Source organism: Dermacentor variabilis, chromosome 2, assembly GCF_050947875.1.
Source record: "Dermacentor variabilis isolate Ectoservices chromosome 2, ASM5094787v1, whole genome shotgun sequence".
Taxonomy (NCBI): Eukaryota; Metazoa; Arthropoda; class Arachnida; order Ixodida; family Ixodidae; genus Dermacentor; species Dermacentor variabilis.
The window spans coordinates 107,793,053-107,809,203 of NC_134569.1; the positions used below are offsets into that span (position 1 = coordinate 107,793,053).

Below are 16,151 nucleotides of genomic sequence, written 5' to 3' on the forward strand. Positions count from 1 at the left end.
TGCTGATTCCAGTTGTTGCTGGTACGTTTACTGATTCCCACTATCTCCGGTTATCGCTTCTGTAGCAGATATACATACGCGGACCCCCACCGCGCTCTCAGTCTCAGTAGCGCTTGCTACAAATCCCGCGCAAACTGTCAAGGGCGAACGTTGTGCGGCATGTCGGCCGTTAGCTATTCAGGCTCCCTACTGCACGAGGCAACGTGGGCATGATTTTGATCCTCCTTGGCCTCTTACCAGGGCAAAATCTTCTACGTGCTCGTCACAAATTGCTGTTGCATTTACGTAGCATGTGTTATTGTTTGCTCTGATCTATCTATCTATCTATCTATCTATCTATCTATCTATCTATCTATCTATCTATCTATCTATCTATATATATATATATATATATATATATATATATATATATATATATATATATATATATATATATATATATATATATATATATCTGTTCCATTTTTTTCCTTGTCATGTTTTCTCTAGTCCGTGCCATTTCTGTATTCGCCCATCGCATAACGCTTCGAATATACGGGTGACCGTTGAGGTACAGAGAACGACATATGATTGGGGACGTCGGAGGAAAAAAATCGTGCGATCTTGGATTTTACAGAAATGAACCCGTGGCTCTAGCTGCGACGTTAGGCGCAGGAGAGACAGATGTACGACCGCAGTACTAAAAAAAATAAAAAAAATGACATAATCGCGTGGTAACATTTTCATACCTAAAATGTTCCGTTCTGCGCTCTTGTAGCCCGAGCGGACCTAGAGGCGTGGCCGTCGCGCATACACGGCTTCGAGTCCGCGCACTTTCGCGTTTCTGGAAACGCACACATGCGAAAGCTTCCGAGCGCCCTCGTGGGTTCGTGAGTCCATCAACCACAATGTTAAAAAAAAAGAAAATGAAACGCGCACGTAAGCTCCACGCTGCCCGGCCGAGCGCGGCAACCGGAAGTGCTCGCGCGCGGGCGACGCGCTCCGTGCGCGTGCAAATATCGATCGAACGCCTAGATTGAAACAATTTCAATGGGGCGGTGCCCATGCAAAGTGCCAAGTGCACGCAGAGCTCTAAACTCAATAAATAAAGATTTCGCTCGGCCGGAAGCAAAGCGCGCGCCCAGCGGCCCGCGGCGCACTCGCGCAGCCGGTATATAGCGCACGAACAGCTTAGTGTTCGCAGGGCAACGCCGAGGCCGTGCTCTTGCTCATCTTCCGTTTCTCTATTTCTTTCTCTTTCTTTTTGCCGATCCTCGTTGTTCCTCTTCAGACTTTCTTCTTGTTTCGAGACAGCCCAGTGACCATTTTCTTTGTCTTTCCTTTTTTTTTTTCAGCTTTCTCGTTTTTTAGTCCATACCCCTCGTCCCTCTTTCCCCGCTTCGCTTCGAAACCTTATTGACGCCTTAGGAAATGACTTCGAACGCGGGTCCCGGGTGCACAGAGTGCTTGCACCCCCGCCGGCTCTTCGCTTTATCTTCCGGGGGGGAGAGGGCACGGGCCACCCACCACCAGGCATCGGTTGGTCGGTTCGGTCGGGTTCTTCTTCCCTATTCCTCGCGCTATACGGATCTGAACCGGGCGGCGGGCGAAGGCGCGGCAGCTCGGGCCGCCTTTATTCGCCGCGCAGCCAACTCCGCTCTCCGGTGTTCTTTCTTTCTCTCTCGCTCTCTATTCTCTTCGTTCGCTTCTTCGCGTCTGCCTGCGCGTCGCTGCAACTTTGCCTACCACCTCTCTTCCTCCGTCTTGTTTGAAGCTACCTCCTGTTCACTTTTTTTTTTATTTCCTTTTCGGCAACTTTTTCCTCTCCTTCGCTCTCAATTCAACAGCATCCTACTGTTTCGCCATCGCTTGCTTGTTTCTGTTTTCGCCAATAAATCCTTGTTCGAGACACCGAACGTTCCTTTTCATTTCGAAGCGCTTGCTCCAAAGTTTCGTTTCGCCGTGCTATAGCCTACAGCCCCGGAGAAAAGGCGGTAGTAGTAGAGAAGCCGGCGAGGATTGTGCATGGGAAGAAAAGAGTTGTCTGGAATCTGAGGGAAGCTGGAGAACGACGGGAGGGGAAGTTGAATACGGCTTTTTTTTTTTTTTTCCAAAGTTTCCGAGTCTCACCTTTTCGGTCACACCAGCTCCTGCGGTTGACTATCTCTTTCCTATCTTTCTTTTTTCTTGCTTTCTTTTTTTGCTTTCTGCGTTGCGCGCGCATCTCTTCCTCCACACAACGATGGCGCGCATGTGATTTACATGCGCTTTCCCGGGCACGCGCTCGCGGAGAGATATTCTAGAAAGCAGGCGCCTCCGAAGCTCTTCCGTTCGGCGGGCAAGCCTTCTGTCCGATTGCCAATATCCGCGACCGGGATAGATACCCGCCGTGAAACACCCGAAAAGCCTGCGCCTGTATTGCAGCGTATGCACGCACGCACAAACACGCACACACGAGCGCAAACACTTCACGCACACACCCGCGGTCGGGAAATCCGGCCCGAAGACCGCGGCGGAAAGAGAGAAAGAATGCTGCGTCCGCGATTTTTAGGGAATTGGAATCGCCGGGCCCTCCCCACCGAAAGCGCGCGCACCGGCGAAGATAACGCGCACTCCGCTCTTGGTTTCCTCAGCGTTCGAGATCGTTCTTCCTTTTCTTTACTGCTTTCGTGCCGTCCGGTGGCCATGTGTGGTGCGTCCCTGTATGCGTACCACGCGCGGCCACACTTGCTTCGCAATAAGCGACGTTCCACTCCCGAGGGTGTTTTGCGCGCGGTCAATAAAACGAGGCTAATAAAGGACTCCAGCAGAACTTCTTGTTGTGCTAGTTGGTGCATATTACTGAAGTACTATAGCGCCAAACAGACGACACAAGAAGAAGAAGCGCTCGTCCGTGTCTCTTCTTGTGTCGTCTGTTTGGCGCTATAGTACTTCACTAATAAAGGACGCTGCGGCTAAAGTCCCAGATGTGTAGCGTAACTGGGGAGTCACGGGTATCAGTGGGATTCCGAAGCGTTGCGCGGGTGTACTGCGGCACAATACGGGTTTTGTGTCACACTCGAGCCGAATGTGGTAGCTGCTGCCTCGAGAGGGACAAAAAATATATCGCAGTTTCGCCTTTATGGCGAAACAGTGAATGCAATAGTGATTATATCACGTTATAATGACACACGAAGTGTAAGGCTCGTAGCTGTGGTGGCAGTACGAATCAAAGTCAACGTAAGCCGACTAAGCGAGAACGAGCTGTCGTGCTACGGTTCCTCTGTTTCAATCCTGCAATAGGACAATTTATGTGTATTAATTAAAGCCAACGCCTTTCTCGGCAACTTTACCACCACTTTTCCGCGTCGGGTATGTTTCAAAGCTCTTTCCCGAGCCGATCCCGGAGGTTGTGCACAGCCGAGTCAATATAATTGCATCATCTTCGGGTTTGAGCTCGGTTACCGTTTGGCGATATTTAAGTCCGAGCAAATTTAGTATATATGGCATGCACTGTTGGTTTTCTGTTTCGTGGCATTTGTTTGTAGGCTGGTATTCTCAAAATTCTGAGGATTGAGTCTCTCAAGAATGTAATACATGGTATGAGGAACTTGAGTGATGGAATGGGGTGGCAGTGTAACCCGTATACACCTCAAGGCGACGACGATGGCAAAAGTTCGCTTTGGGTGCCCATATAATTGCTATCGCAATAAAAAAATATTTTGTTTCTCTCCGCAAGTTTTCTTTCTTAAAGCTGCCACGCCATGATCGACACATTCGCGAACGCTTATTCTTGCGTGGTCTCCGTCGCCGAGCGCTCTCCGAAAAGAGCCGAACCGGAGCGGACTCGTGTACTGCGTGGCTTTGGTCGCGCAGTTGATGTTCCTTGGCCCCCTTGCATCATTTCGCGACGTCGCTTTGTAGAAATTGCTGCAGATCTAGCGGTTCCATCACTGCGAAACTCGGGCGCCGAGTACGACTGTCGTACGCAGTAAAGGACAATTGATAGCAGACAGAAGAGGCGTCACTGCTTGACAAATACTAGGGGACGGGGAAGACGCGCTGACGGCCAATTATCAATCGTTCGGCCGTCTTTGCACGGTGCGGTAAGGGTGTCTGCAGTAGGGGGCCATGATTACACCTGTAACGGCGGTAGGAACCGTGTAACTACCACACTCTGCCAACATACTACTACTTCGACAGTGCTAAAAAGAGACACTAATGACCTGGGTATTTACTTCATATTAGATGCACGCACACTCCTTATCGTGTCAAGCATTTCGCCTTCTCTCCGTGCAGCAGTAAAGCAACGGACTTAAGTTATTTACGGCTTCGTTCCATTTTACTTTACTTGCCACTGGTAACTCGGATAGTTCAAAGGACACAGATAAGAAAGCACGCACACAACCGCCGGCTATAGATCGGTATGCGCACAACGCAGCCAGTTCTGATCAACGACCGTGCTGCAATTTATTTCAAACAATGTGCCATCATTTCGCCACCAATGCCATCATAATCCCACCGACAAAGCAGAGAGTCTAAATCAAAAGTGGATATGCGGGCCCGCATATCCGCGTTGTACTATATATGTCTCGTATCACTGTTACCTTAGCAGCGTCTCTATAGTAATCCGAAAGAAAATGTCTGCCCATGGAACCGCACAAGAGGATATGTCAGATTAACATGCCTGGGGCGCCTCCGACACTGCCCGCCGGAATTTGACTCGGTTTGTCAACGCGTCTGACGCACGCGGCCGCGCCGCTTTCGTCCACCGCCGACATTTCCCCCAACGACGCGCGGACCGCCATCGACCGAGCGAAATGGACGCGATTTCCATTCTGTCTCGCGCGCCGCCGTGCCGTCATAATCCAACTGACAGCGCAGAGAGTCTGAATCCGACCGACAAAGGACGCGGTAATCTGCCTTCCGCGTGTAACGTGCGCGCGTCCCGCTGGAAAAGCACCGATTGCATTATCGGCACCATGTGAATCGCGTCGCACTCCGCCCCGCGCGGCGCTTGGTCGCACAGAGCCAGGATCACATGCGCTGTTTTTTTTTTTTTTTTTTGTCGGGCTCTACTATTCAGGGACGAGAAAAGGATGTCCATTAACATCAACTCGCATGGTGGACACAATCGATTTATTTTATTTTTTTTATTTTTCCCCCGTCGTAATCCACGCCTACTCGTTCTCGTGCGTCCCTATAATATACGTCAGGCCCGCAAATGACAGCGTCTGTGCTGGTTGGGCGCAGCCAAGTTCGGCCAGAGGACCCCGCAATACAAAGCTTTCCAGAGGTCTCGATGATTTCCCCAGCATTATCCGGTTCAGTGTATAAGAAATGGTCGTTCGCTCGTTCTTCGGAACTTGCCTTTTGTCTTGTCTCGCTGGGTTTGCCTCAGTCTCGCCTCGTCTGAAAAGGCTGGCACTATACTGTCCGTGCCAAAGCCAAACAGCGCGGCTGTCGACTCCATGCGCCCAGACTCTGGCTTTGTATGCTACGTCTTTCCACGCAATAAGTGTATAAGTGTGCTCTATAGCCAGCTATTTATGTGTCTTTATTTTTTCCTATGTGCGCCTGCAGGCAAAACATTCAGCTTTCTCTGTGCTGTCCTTGCAGCCGGCCTTGAATAGAGTGCTCAACTATAGCTGTCGATTGCTGATCTTTGACGTATGCGCAGTCTGCAGGAAACGTTGTGTCTTCTTCTTCTCCGCCTTGGTAGCTATGGTTGCGTTATAAAGAAAAAAATAATAAAGCTACACTAGCTATGGCGTTGGGGCTGTTGGGTCAATCCCGGCCGCGGAGGCTGGATTTCGGTGGGAGCGAAATGCAAAAGCAGTCGCGTACATTAGGTGCGCGTTAAAGAACACCAGGTGGTCGAAATTTATTTACAGCCCGCCCCTACCAACGGCCTCGTACATCCGCCGTGGTATAGACTGGCTTCGCGATAGCCTTGCGCTGCTGAGCACGAGGTAGCAAGACCGAAACCCGGCCGTGGCCACCGCATTTCTGTGGGCGCGAAATGCGGAAACGCCCGTGCATTGAGGCCACGTTAAAGATCCCACTGGTGGTCAAAATTAATCTGGAGTCCCCTACTAGGGCGTGCCACATAATCAAATCGAGGTTTCTGGCACGTATATAAAGCCCCAGAATTCAATTTAATTGGGCGTGCCTCATAATCAGATCATGATTTTGGCATGTGAAACCAGAGATATCTTTTTCTGCTTATTATTTAGCTTTATAGTCTCATTCAGTGACTGGGAACGTCATATGCTGGTTAGAAAACAATCTTGCGGCTTCGCCTGAGCATATCGTAATCTCTATTACATCTTGGATGGACGACGACGAAGTGTTTCTATCACAGAACGCTTGTACCTTTGTCTCGCTTTGTTTCTTTCCAAAATCTGGGAGCTGCCGCTCCCTTGTTGCGGCAATGGATGAAGAAGCCCTCGAAGACCTTCCTGGCGCCGAGCCATCACGTGGGGTCGCGTCCAGGAAACGTGGAAATGCGTCAAGTGACAGGGACAGCGAGGCAACCGAGTTGGACGACGATTTCACGCTTGTCATGAGCCGAACCACAAAAAGAAGACTGGTCATCGTCGCCAAGTGTCTCCACCGTGAAGACAACACCACAGCGCTGGCCGTACACTATGCTCTTCATGCCTGTGGACCCAGTGTCCAATCTGCGACTCCTAAACAGGCAAGTCCTTTCTGCGCTTCTTGAGGGAATCGCGCCTAACGAGAAAAAAGGCGTGAGAATAAACGCACGGAAGAATGTCCTTGCAGTAGATGTTCTACACCGTAGTGCACTGCAAAGCCTACGGCACGTGACGGAGATCGACAAAGTGCAAGTGCGATCCATGATACCTACAGGCTGCAATGGCACTGTCGGCGTCATTTATGATGTCGATATTTCTGTACCAACAGATCACTTACCAATATTAATAAAGCCAACTACAGAAGGCACTCTTATCAAGCACATCACAACACTTGGCAATACACGTTGCCTGACGCTGTGGTTTGAGGCCTTTCCTGACACGTCAAAGTTGGCCCCGTCCGCCATCCAGTCCGCCCATACGTACTGAAGCCCAGCAATGCTACAAATGCTGCAAGATGGGACACGTAAGAGGTGTCTGTATAGGAATAACCTCGTGTGCCCACGGTGCGCTGAATCTCATCCAGCAGATGCCTGCCGCGCAAGTGTGGTAAAGTGCCCTAACTGCCATGGTACTCATGCCTCATCCAATGATTGCCCGCGGGTGAGGAACGAGCGAGCCGTAGTCAAACGTATGGTAAGGGACCATTCAAAACACAGAGAGGCTGCCGCTACTCTCAGGCGACGACAACATCGCCACCGAAGAGCATCACGAAGAGTTGCAGCTACCGAGAGATGTACACCATCTTCCGGCAAAGTTGTTACCATATCAATGCCGACTTCCACAAAGACAGACACTGCGAAAACGAAGAAAGGGGCAAGACTCGCACCTCCTGAAGAGTGGCCTAACTTCCACGAGCACAACCTGCCTCGGAGTCACATCAAATTGCGCCGCCCTCAATGACCTCACGAACCACGAATGCGACGACGACTGAGGATCGGCAAGTCATAGTGATGTTGAAGTCACTTAAGGACGCTATGCTCATTCTACAGAGTAGCATGAAAACCCCGTCGGCACAGAGCGCACTGCAGGTGCTGGACACCTTGAGTCCAGTGCTTGCGGCTCTAGGTAAAACCACGGCCCGAGAGATGTCGTTTCAAGAGGAGGTCAAGAATGCATCTGTCTTTCGATGGAACGTCAGATGGCTTAAGTAACGCATGTCCGACTTTAGACAGTTTGTCTTTACGCACCAATTCCCCATTATCGGGATTTGCGAGCACAACCTGTCAGCTCCCATCAGACTGTCCGGGTATGAGTGCTTTATGTCATCTACACCCACGGAAAGTGCAGGAAGGCTGTTGTGTTTATACGCCATGGCTTGAATTATGTGCATCACCCAGTGCCTTCTGACGAAGCAAATCAATATGTTTGTTTAACAGTGAAGAAGAAAAAGCTCACGTTCACAATTCTTGGAGCCTATTTATCTCCAACAAGCCGTCTAGATTGTGAGCGCTTACGGGGAATATTGACATCGACTCCACAGCCGTGGGTGCTCACTGGCGACTTTAACGCCCACCATTACCTATGGGGAAGCTCCAAAGTGAACTCTAGAGGCAGAACGTTGGTGTCCTTTGCATCTGAACGCGAATTTTGCCTGTCAAATGATGGAAGCCCTACTTATCTGCGTGAATCAGCGTATAGTAGCTGCTTGGACCTTATCTTCGTTTCATATTCGCTTTCGTGAAGAGTGCACTGGTTTTCGGATTTAGAAACGCGGGGTAACGACCACATCCCAACCTAATTGAAGATCGAAGGTTTGACTAGCTCCAAGTCCTCCAGAACCGTCCAGTTCACAAACTGGCCTAAATACAAAATAATCATGGAAGACTTGTCGTGACGGAACCTCCTATAACCTACAGGGCGCGATAAAGGATGCCATACAAACAACCACGCATTCGCTTTCGAAGAGTTCTTCCCGCACCGATTTCGACATCGAACTAACGAAACTTCGAGCGATTCGCCGTCATTCGGAGCGAAGCTATAGACACACGAAGTCCAGTCGTGATTTCAGATTGGCTAGACGAAGACAAAAGAAAATACAGCGTCACATGAACAAGCTGGCTTCGCGACAATGGGTAACCTTTTGCGAGTACCTGAATCCGCGAAAACCTTTGTCGCTTATATGGAGGACTGCTCGTGGCCTTCGCACAACCTTTGGTCAGCGCCACCCGTTTAAATCTCTGGCACTCCATCTACAATGTAGAGATATTGACGTCGCTGAATCTTTCTGTATAAAGATTGCTGGCGAAGCAAATTCCGATGGAACGGTACGGGAACGCTCGACCACCCACTGTTCTCACGCGATCCCCGCATGGAATGCCCTTTTTATATGGAATAACTAGAAGCTGCGCTGGCTTTGCGCAGGCGTTCTTCACCGCCAGGACCTGACGGCATTACATACCGCGCCCTGTGTAACCTAGGAGACCAAGCTCGGAAGGCACTCTTGCTCCTGTACAACGACTCCTGGCACACGGGTATGGTTCCGTAAGAATGGAAGTCAACTCACCCCATTACACTTCTCAAAGCTGTCAAGTCGCTTTTGGACATTTCCTCATACCGTCCGGTCGCACTTGCCAGCTGTGTCGGAAAAACAATGGAAAGAATGATTTTAACACGTCTAGAATGGTACTTAGAGTACTATGAAATCTACCCAGATGCTATGGCCGGATTGAGGCGTGGCCGTTCGTCAACACACAACGTTGTTGACTTGGTAACATTTGTGCAACACCAAAAGGCCTGTAAACGACTATCTGCTGCTCTGTTTCTAGACGTTAAAGGGGCTTATGACCCGCCGTGGTTGCTCAGTGGCTATGGTGTTGCGCTGCTGAGCACGAGGTCGCGGGATCGAATCCCGGCCACGGAGGCCGCATTTTCGATGGGGGCGAAATGCGAAAACACCCGTGTGCTTAGATTTAGGTGCACGTCAAAGAGCCCCAGGTGGTCTAGATTTCCGGAGTCCTCCACTACGGCGTGCCTCATAATCAGAATGGGGTTTTGGCACGTAAAACTCCATAATTTTGTAAAGGGGCTTATGATAATGTCACCCATGAAGCCATCCTTAGCACGTTAGAAGCCGTCGGACTTGGTGGTAAGATATATATGTGTGTGTGCAACTACTTTCAGAGGAGACCATTCTACCTGCTCGCAGAAAATGGCCCGACATCCGAGCATAACGGTAGCCGAGGAGTCCCTCAAGGCGGAGTGCTTAGCCCGACTCTCTTTAAGCTCACCCTCAGTGGATTAGTTGACAACCTGCCAAGCACCGTACGACTTTCCATCTATGTGGACAACATCTGCATTTGGGCATTAGGTGTGACGTGACTTCAGCTTCGCGCTCGGCTTCAGAAGGCAGCCACAATGACATCTTGCTACCTTCGTAAACAAGGACCTGAAATTTCATGCGGAAAGTGCGCAATGGTGGCATTCACGAGGAAGCCAATGTCTGGTTACGGCGTATCTATTAACGGACAACTTATACCATACAGCAGAAGCCACAGGTTCTTGGGAGTCGTAACTGACAGAGACCTGTCTTGGACTCCACACGTGAGTTACGTGAAAAAGCGGCTGACTGCTATGTGTCACCTGTTCAGGTTACTTGCAGGAAAAAGTTGGGGAGTATCTATACACGCTATGTTACAGTTGTACACGGCGTTGTTCGTTGGATTCCTGCGGTACAGCCTGCCTGCAATATCCAACACCTGCACTACTAACCTGCATGATTCACACGATTCAGAGCATTCAAGCCCAAGCCCTTAAGATATGTGTTGGCTTACCACGCAGTGCATCAACGGCTGAAACCATTGCCCTTGCGCAATCACGACGCACATTACCATTGAGACAATGCGTATGCACCTCAGGCATTATGATAGGACCCCTTCCCACCACTTGGCGAGCCTCACTGCTGCAAGGCCCTCCTATACATTTAGCGGTACTGTCAGTGTGCATCGTGCGTCATTTACTTCAGGGTACGCACCTGCGGCCAAGCCAGCATTTCCTCCGTGGTGTTTGAGCCGTCCACAAGTACATATAATGATTTCAGGACTACAGAAGAAGAGAGATCTACCGGCCCTGCTCTAAAACAGCTGAGCTTACTTCTTATGCATGAAAAGTACAGCAACCACGTGCACACCTATACCAATGGATCGACTACGTCGTGCAGTTCGGGTGGTGCCGCGGTTATACCAACGCGAGGAATGACACTGCTGTTCAGGACATCGCATGTCACGACCTCAACGGTGGCAGAACTAACGGCCCTGCGTCGAGCACCTGAATTCATTGATTCTGAAAGACCTAGAAAATGGTCTGTGTTCTGTGATTCAAAACCGGCATTACAGTGCACGCAGTCAGTTCTCCGTCACGGATGTCATGACCAATTGACAAACGAAGTCGTGAAACTTAACCATGATGTCCAACATAAAGGTCATGAGGTCGTTTTTCAATGGGTACTTGGCCACTGTGGAATCAGCGGCAATGATTCCGCCGATAACGCTGCTCGCACAGCACATCAAGAAGAGCACAGCTTTCCAATCCCGCTTTCGAGGACTGACGCTGCAAGGCAGCTTCGACACCTGGCACGCAGTCTCACAGTGACCGAGTGGAACTCGCCAAACTTACGATTTACACGACTGCATCGACTAAACTCCTCCCTGCAACTCCGACCTCCACTCGGACTTCCTCGACGTGAAGCTGCGCTTCTCTGTCGGTTTTGGTTAGGAGTTGCCTTCACAAAGGCATACTCTACATTAATTGGAGTGACTGACAGTGCAGCATGCGAGGTCTGTGGCACTGAAGAAAACATCGACCACCTGCTGTGCCACTGTCCAAGATATGACCCAGAGAGACAAGAACTTGCCAAAGCTTTCCAAAAACTGGACAATCGGCCGCTTTCTGTGCAGGTGCTGTTGGAAAACCGTCCCCATCGCCCTTCGGCCCACAAAGCGGTGAAGGCGCTTTTGTGTTTCTTAAGAACGACGGGTTTGTGCGACCATCTGTGACTATTAATGCAATTTCTGTAACACCATACGCGTCAGCGAACTAACCGCAATCTCCTTCTTTCCCTCCCTCCTCTTTATCCCTGTGATCTTTGTTTTCCCCTTTCCCATTCCCCGGTGTAGGGTAGCCAACCGGACGTTATTCTGGTTAACCTCCCTGCCTTCTGCTTTTCTCTTTCCTCTTATTACATCTTACTACGCGGCGCCGTTCTTGTACTTCAAAAGTAACTAGTGCACGCGCAAACCGGCAAGAGATTGTGCACGTCGATGGGAATGGGCTCGTGGTAAACACTAAGATGCAGAAGTTGTGGCAAGCAAAAAAAAAAGAGAAAGAAAATACAAAAGACCGGTTAGGCGCACACAAGCGGACGCTTTCGAGAAGCAAACTTACTTTGCTTTATTATTTTTTTCTTCGCTTTCCAAGGCCGTCTTGATAGCGAGCACTGGAACTAAGCGTTTGCTGTCGTATGGATGGCGCGCACAATGCGGGCATCATCCTTCATCAGTCCCCTTATTTACCTCTTGCAATAACTTTGACTACAAGAAAAGAAAGCAATCGATGACCTACTTCGGCGAAACCTTATTGTGACGGTCATTTCTGTCGCAAAAACATGACTTCTATCGCGTGTTCCCTTTTTTTTTTTAACTTGTACCGATGGACAAAGATCAGATGAATGTCAGTGAAGGTCACTGCGGAAATTGGAGGACGCTTAAGCTACGCCTTTAAGCGGGGAACGTGGTAGCATTCAAAGATCCCAGACTGCGTCCCATGCTTCCGGGCAAATGCAGCTTGCGTAAGCGTAATATTTACCGGGAAACCTTGGCGGCGAACGCCATGCACGAAGGCGAGCGTTTTGGTAGAAGGGCGGCCTCTTGCGTTGCCCGATCCCGGAGGTAGTGCATGCACAGCCGCGCCAAACCTCAAACGGCAGCTGGAAAGGGGGTTTGTGGTTGAGTTTTCGCGTAACAGAATTATGTTCTCTCGTATATTCAAATTACAATCCGACACTATCACGTCTGTGGGTTGTCTTATGCAAGTCGTATACAATACGAATTTTCTGACGCACTTTGAGAAATTTAATTAGTAAAGTAACGCCTATGCGCCACGTGTAGCGATTCAAGTGCGACAATCAGCCCGCATGGCGACCGCCACTTTTTTGCGCCAACGGCGAGCGCTGCGTGATCGCTGGGGAAACAAATGCAGTCACAATGCTTCACAAAGGCCTTCGTTTTCATCGTATACAACAATGTATCAGCGTGGTGTGCCCAGTGTTTAGCGGTGGCGCAAAAAAGGGGCGGAAGACATGCAGGCCGGTTGTCACGTTTGAATCGCTTAGCCTGTAACATATGAATCGAAATCAGTGGCTTAGGCAGGCAGGGGTTGGCCCACCAAGCACGAAACATCCCCCCCCCCTTCCGAAAAAAAATATAATAATAATGTCTGTGTTAGCATGTTGTATGTCACCCTCTTCCTTGCCGAGTCGGTGCAAGATGGAGAAGCAGCACCATGGACTTTGAAAATCCGTGCAGGAATGTAGGCCAATCCTGTTCCTATTCGGTATAGGAGAGCAGCTTGCATGTGACAAAATTCCTTTACAACACAAGGCTCATGCGATGGCTTCCAACGTGAACGACAATGTCAACGAATAGTGTTGCGGCTAGGGTGGTGTTCAGTACACGGAATCCACCAAGTCCATCGACTGTAAGTTGTAGAAAATGGAGGAAAAGGGGTTTATTTAGCTTAGTTACACGGCTCCAGTGCGGAAGCCCCACTCCATGCAGAAGCAAGTTAACGTCTCATCTCACATCAGGACCCTCCGTCCACTCTTGAAGAGTATATGCTTTTAATTCCGTCGTCTTCCCCAGGCGCGTCGACTAGGGAATCTGAAGACTGTCCTGCAGCAAATCACCATCGTCGACTCCGTTGCGATAAAATGCCCAGTGTTTGGATCCGACCCGCTGGTACGATCTGTTGGGAACTCGGCGCTGACGCCCGTGGTTGTACCTGGGTCGCAAGCCCCAAGGGTAGCGTTGGCCTGGCGGCCTGGGGTACAACTGGAAGCATCCGAAGGTCCCGGCAAAGCATGAGTCGACTGGTAACAACGAAACAACTTGTTTATTTTAACATCGCAAAGAGTTGGCGGTCAGGTTGACCGAAGTAGAGAGACGGGAGAGCACTTCACTCAACAGAAGAAATCGGAGCCCTCCTTTTGGCGTCCGGGGGCAGCTGTTTTTATACTCTCGCAGTTGAGGGCAAGAAGGAACCCCTCAAAAGACGAGCACGTGAATGTACAATGGGCTAATGGTGACGCACACTGTCGAAGCGCTGCCGTAGCACCATGTCGAGCACGATCTCGTAGCACCCTGTTGTAGCGCTGCCGGTCGGGCACAATGACTGTAATGAGAGGATGATCCCTGCTTTGGCATCGCCTGTTTCGGGCACAATGACTGGAATGAGAGGATGATCCCTGCTTTGGCATCGCCTGTTTCGGGCACAATGACTGGAATGAGAGGATGATCCCTGCTTTGGCATCGCCTGTTTCGGGCACAATGACTGGAATGCGAGGATGATCCCTGCTTTGGCATCGCCTGTTTCGGGCACAATGACTGGAATGCGAGGGTGATCCCTTTGCGGTCGCATCGCCGCAGTCGCGCCTGGAAACACCTGCCGATGAGTGTTGCGGCGACGACGATCGGGCCAAAATGTCTGCCGCCCCGCCGCAGTCGCGCCGGCAAAACCACGTGTCGCAGGCGAAACGCAACAGACCGCCCCGCCGGGGGAAGGAGATCCCGATGGACAGGGGACTGCATCCGCTGGCCGGAGGGATGTCGCTCGATGATGCTCATAACCGAAGTCGGGCGTCCCTCGACGTTTCTTGAGCGCAGCGCACAGAGAAGGCCTCGTTCTCTCGTTCAGGTTCGCACGGGACACTGCAAAGTGACTTCGGGAGAGTTCACATTTTTGTTCTCGTTCCCGGCAAGCGTTAGAACTACGCTGAAACTCAACCGCTCAGTCAGCAAGCACGGCACAACCCTCACTAAGCCCTGCCAGGCTCTTTCCCCTTTTTATACCACTGCCTAGTTCCTTACAGTAGTCTAGCATCACTCAGAACGCGTCCACAAATTGAAAAATTGCACTAGAAAGCATATCATCACTTTGAAACACTAAACAAAAGCAATATGTAAAAAAAAAATCCTGCCTCAGGAAGAAAAACATCAGTAACAAACAATTTTGAGGCTGATTCCTACGTTAGGGGCTTCGACTTAAGCCATCGGCGTTACCGTTGAGACTCCCCTTTTTGTAACGCACCTCAAAGGAATATTGTTGTAAAGCGAGGCTCCAGCGCAGGAGGCGGCCATTTTTGGGAGAGATGGTCTGCAGCCATTGGAGAGGGCAGTGATCCGTCTCAATGATAAACCTCGAGCCGGCTAGATAGCATGACAATTTCTGAACGGCCCACACGAGACACGCACTCTCTTTCTCGGTGGCGCTATACGCCTGCTCACGACTGGACAGCTTACGACTAGCATACAGGACGGGGTGTTCTACTTCTCCATTTTCCCGTTGGCACAGTACAACGCCCATGCCTCGCTCACTAGCATCGCACTGAACAATGAACCCTTTTGTATAGTCTGGCGATCGTAGCACAGGCTGGCTTGTTAGGGCACTCTTTAGGGCGCTAAAAGCTCTTTCCTTTGTCTCGTCCCAGACGACTGTTTGAGGCTCTGTTTTTCTTAGAGCATCCGTCAGGGGAGCCGCGATATCAGAGTACCTAGGGATGTACCTCTGATAGTAGCCGGCGACACCCAAGAACGACCGAATATCGGTCTTGGTGCGCGGTTGCGGAAAGTCTCGCACAGCGGCCACTTTTATTTCAGAGGGGCGGCGACGACCCTGACCAATCACGTGACCGAGGTAGACAACCTCGGCCTGTGCTAACTGGCACTTAGGAGCCTTGACTGTCAAGCCCGCTTCGCGCAGGCGGGTTAGCACTGCCCGCAAGTGTGTCATATGCTCAGACCAGGATGCGGAGAATATCGCTACGTCGTCTAGATACGGTAAAGCGAATTCTTGCTGTCCCCGCAACACTTTATCCATGAGGCTTGAAAAACAGTATGGCGCGTTCTTCAAACCAAAACTCAACACTTTAGGACGGAATGTTCCCATTGGTGAAATGAACGCCGCATACCTACTAGCCTCTTCTGTAAGTGGAACCTGCCAATAACCCCTGACAAGATCTAGGGTGGAAATAAACTGAGCGCTACTAACTTTCTCAAGGCGCTCCTCGATGTTAGGGATCGGATAAATTTGATCCTTAGTGATGGAATTAAGCCTGCGGTAGTCGACGCAAGGACGAGGTTCCTTGCCCGGTACCTCAACTAAAATCAAAGGGGAGGTATAATCACTCTCACCTGCCTCAATAACACCGAGCTGTAGCATTTTCTTTACCTCAGCCTCCATAATATCGCTCTGGCGGGGTGACACCCGATACGCCTTGGATCGTACTGGCTCTGGGGAGGTAAGTTCTATATCATGAGTAAGTAC

At 50.4% G+C, this 16,151-nt stretch overlaps 1 long non-coding RNA gene across 1 annotated transcript in view; it reads left to right on the top strand.

The window, feature by feature from the left end:
- The window catches only part of LOC142570930 (uncharacterized), a 185,330-nt gene that overhangs the window by 72,258 nt on the left and 96,921 nt on the right, over positions 1 to 16,151 (top strand). The gene's annotated exons all lie outside the window — the stretch shown is intronic.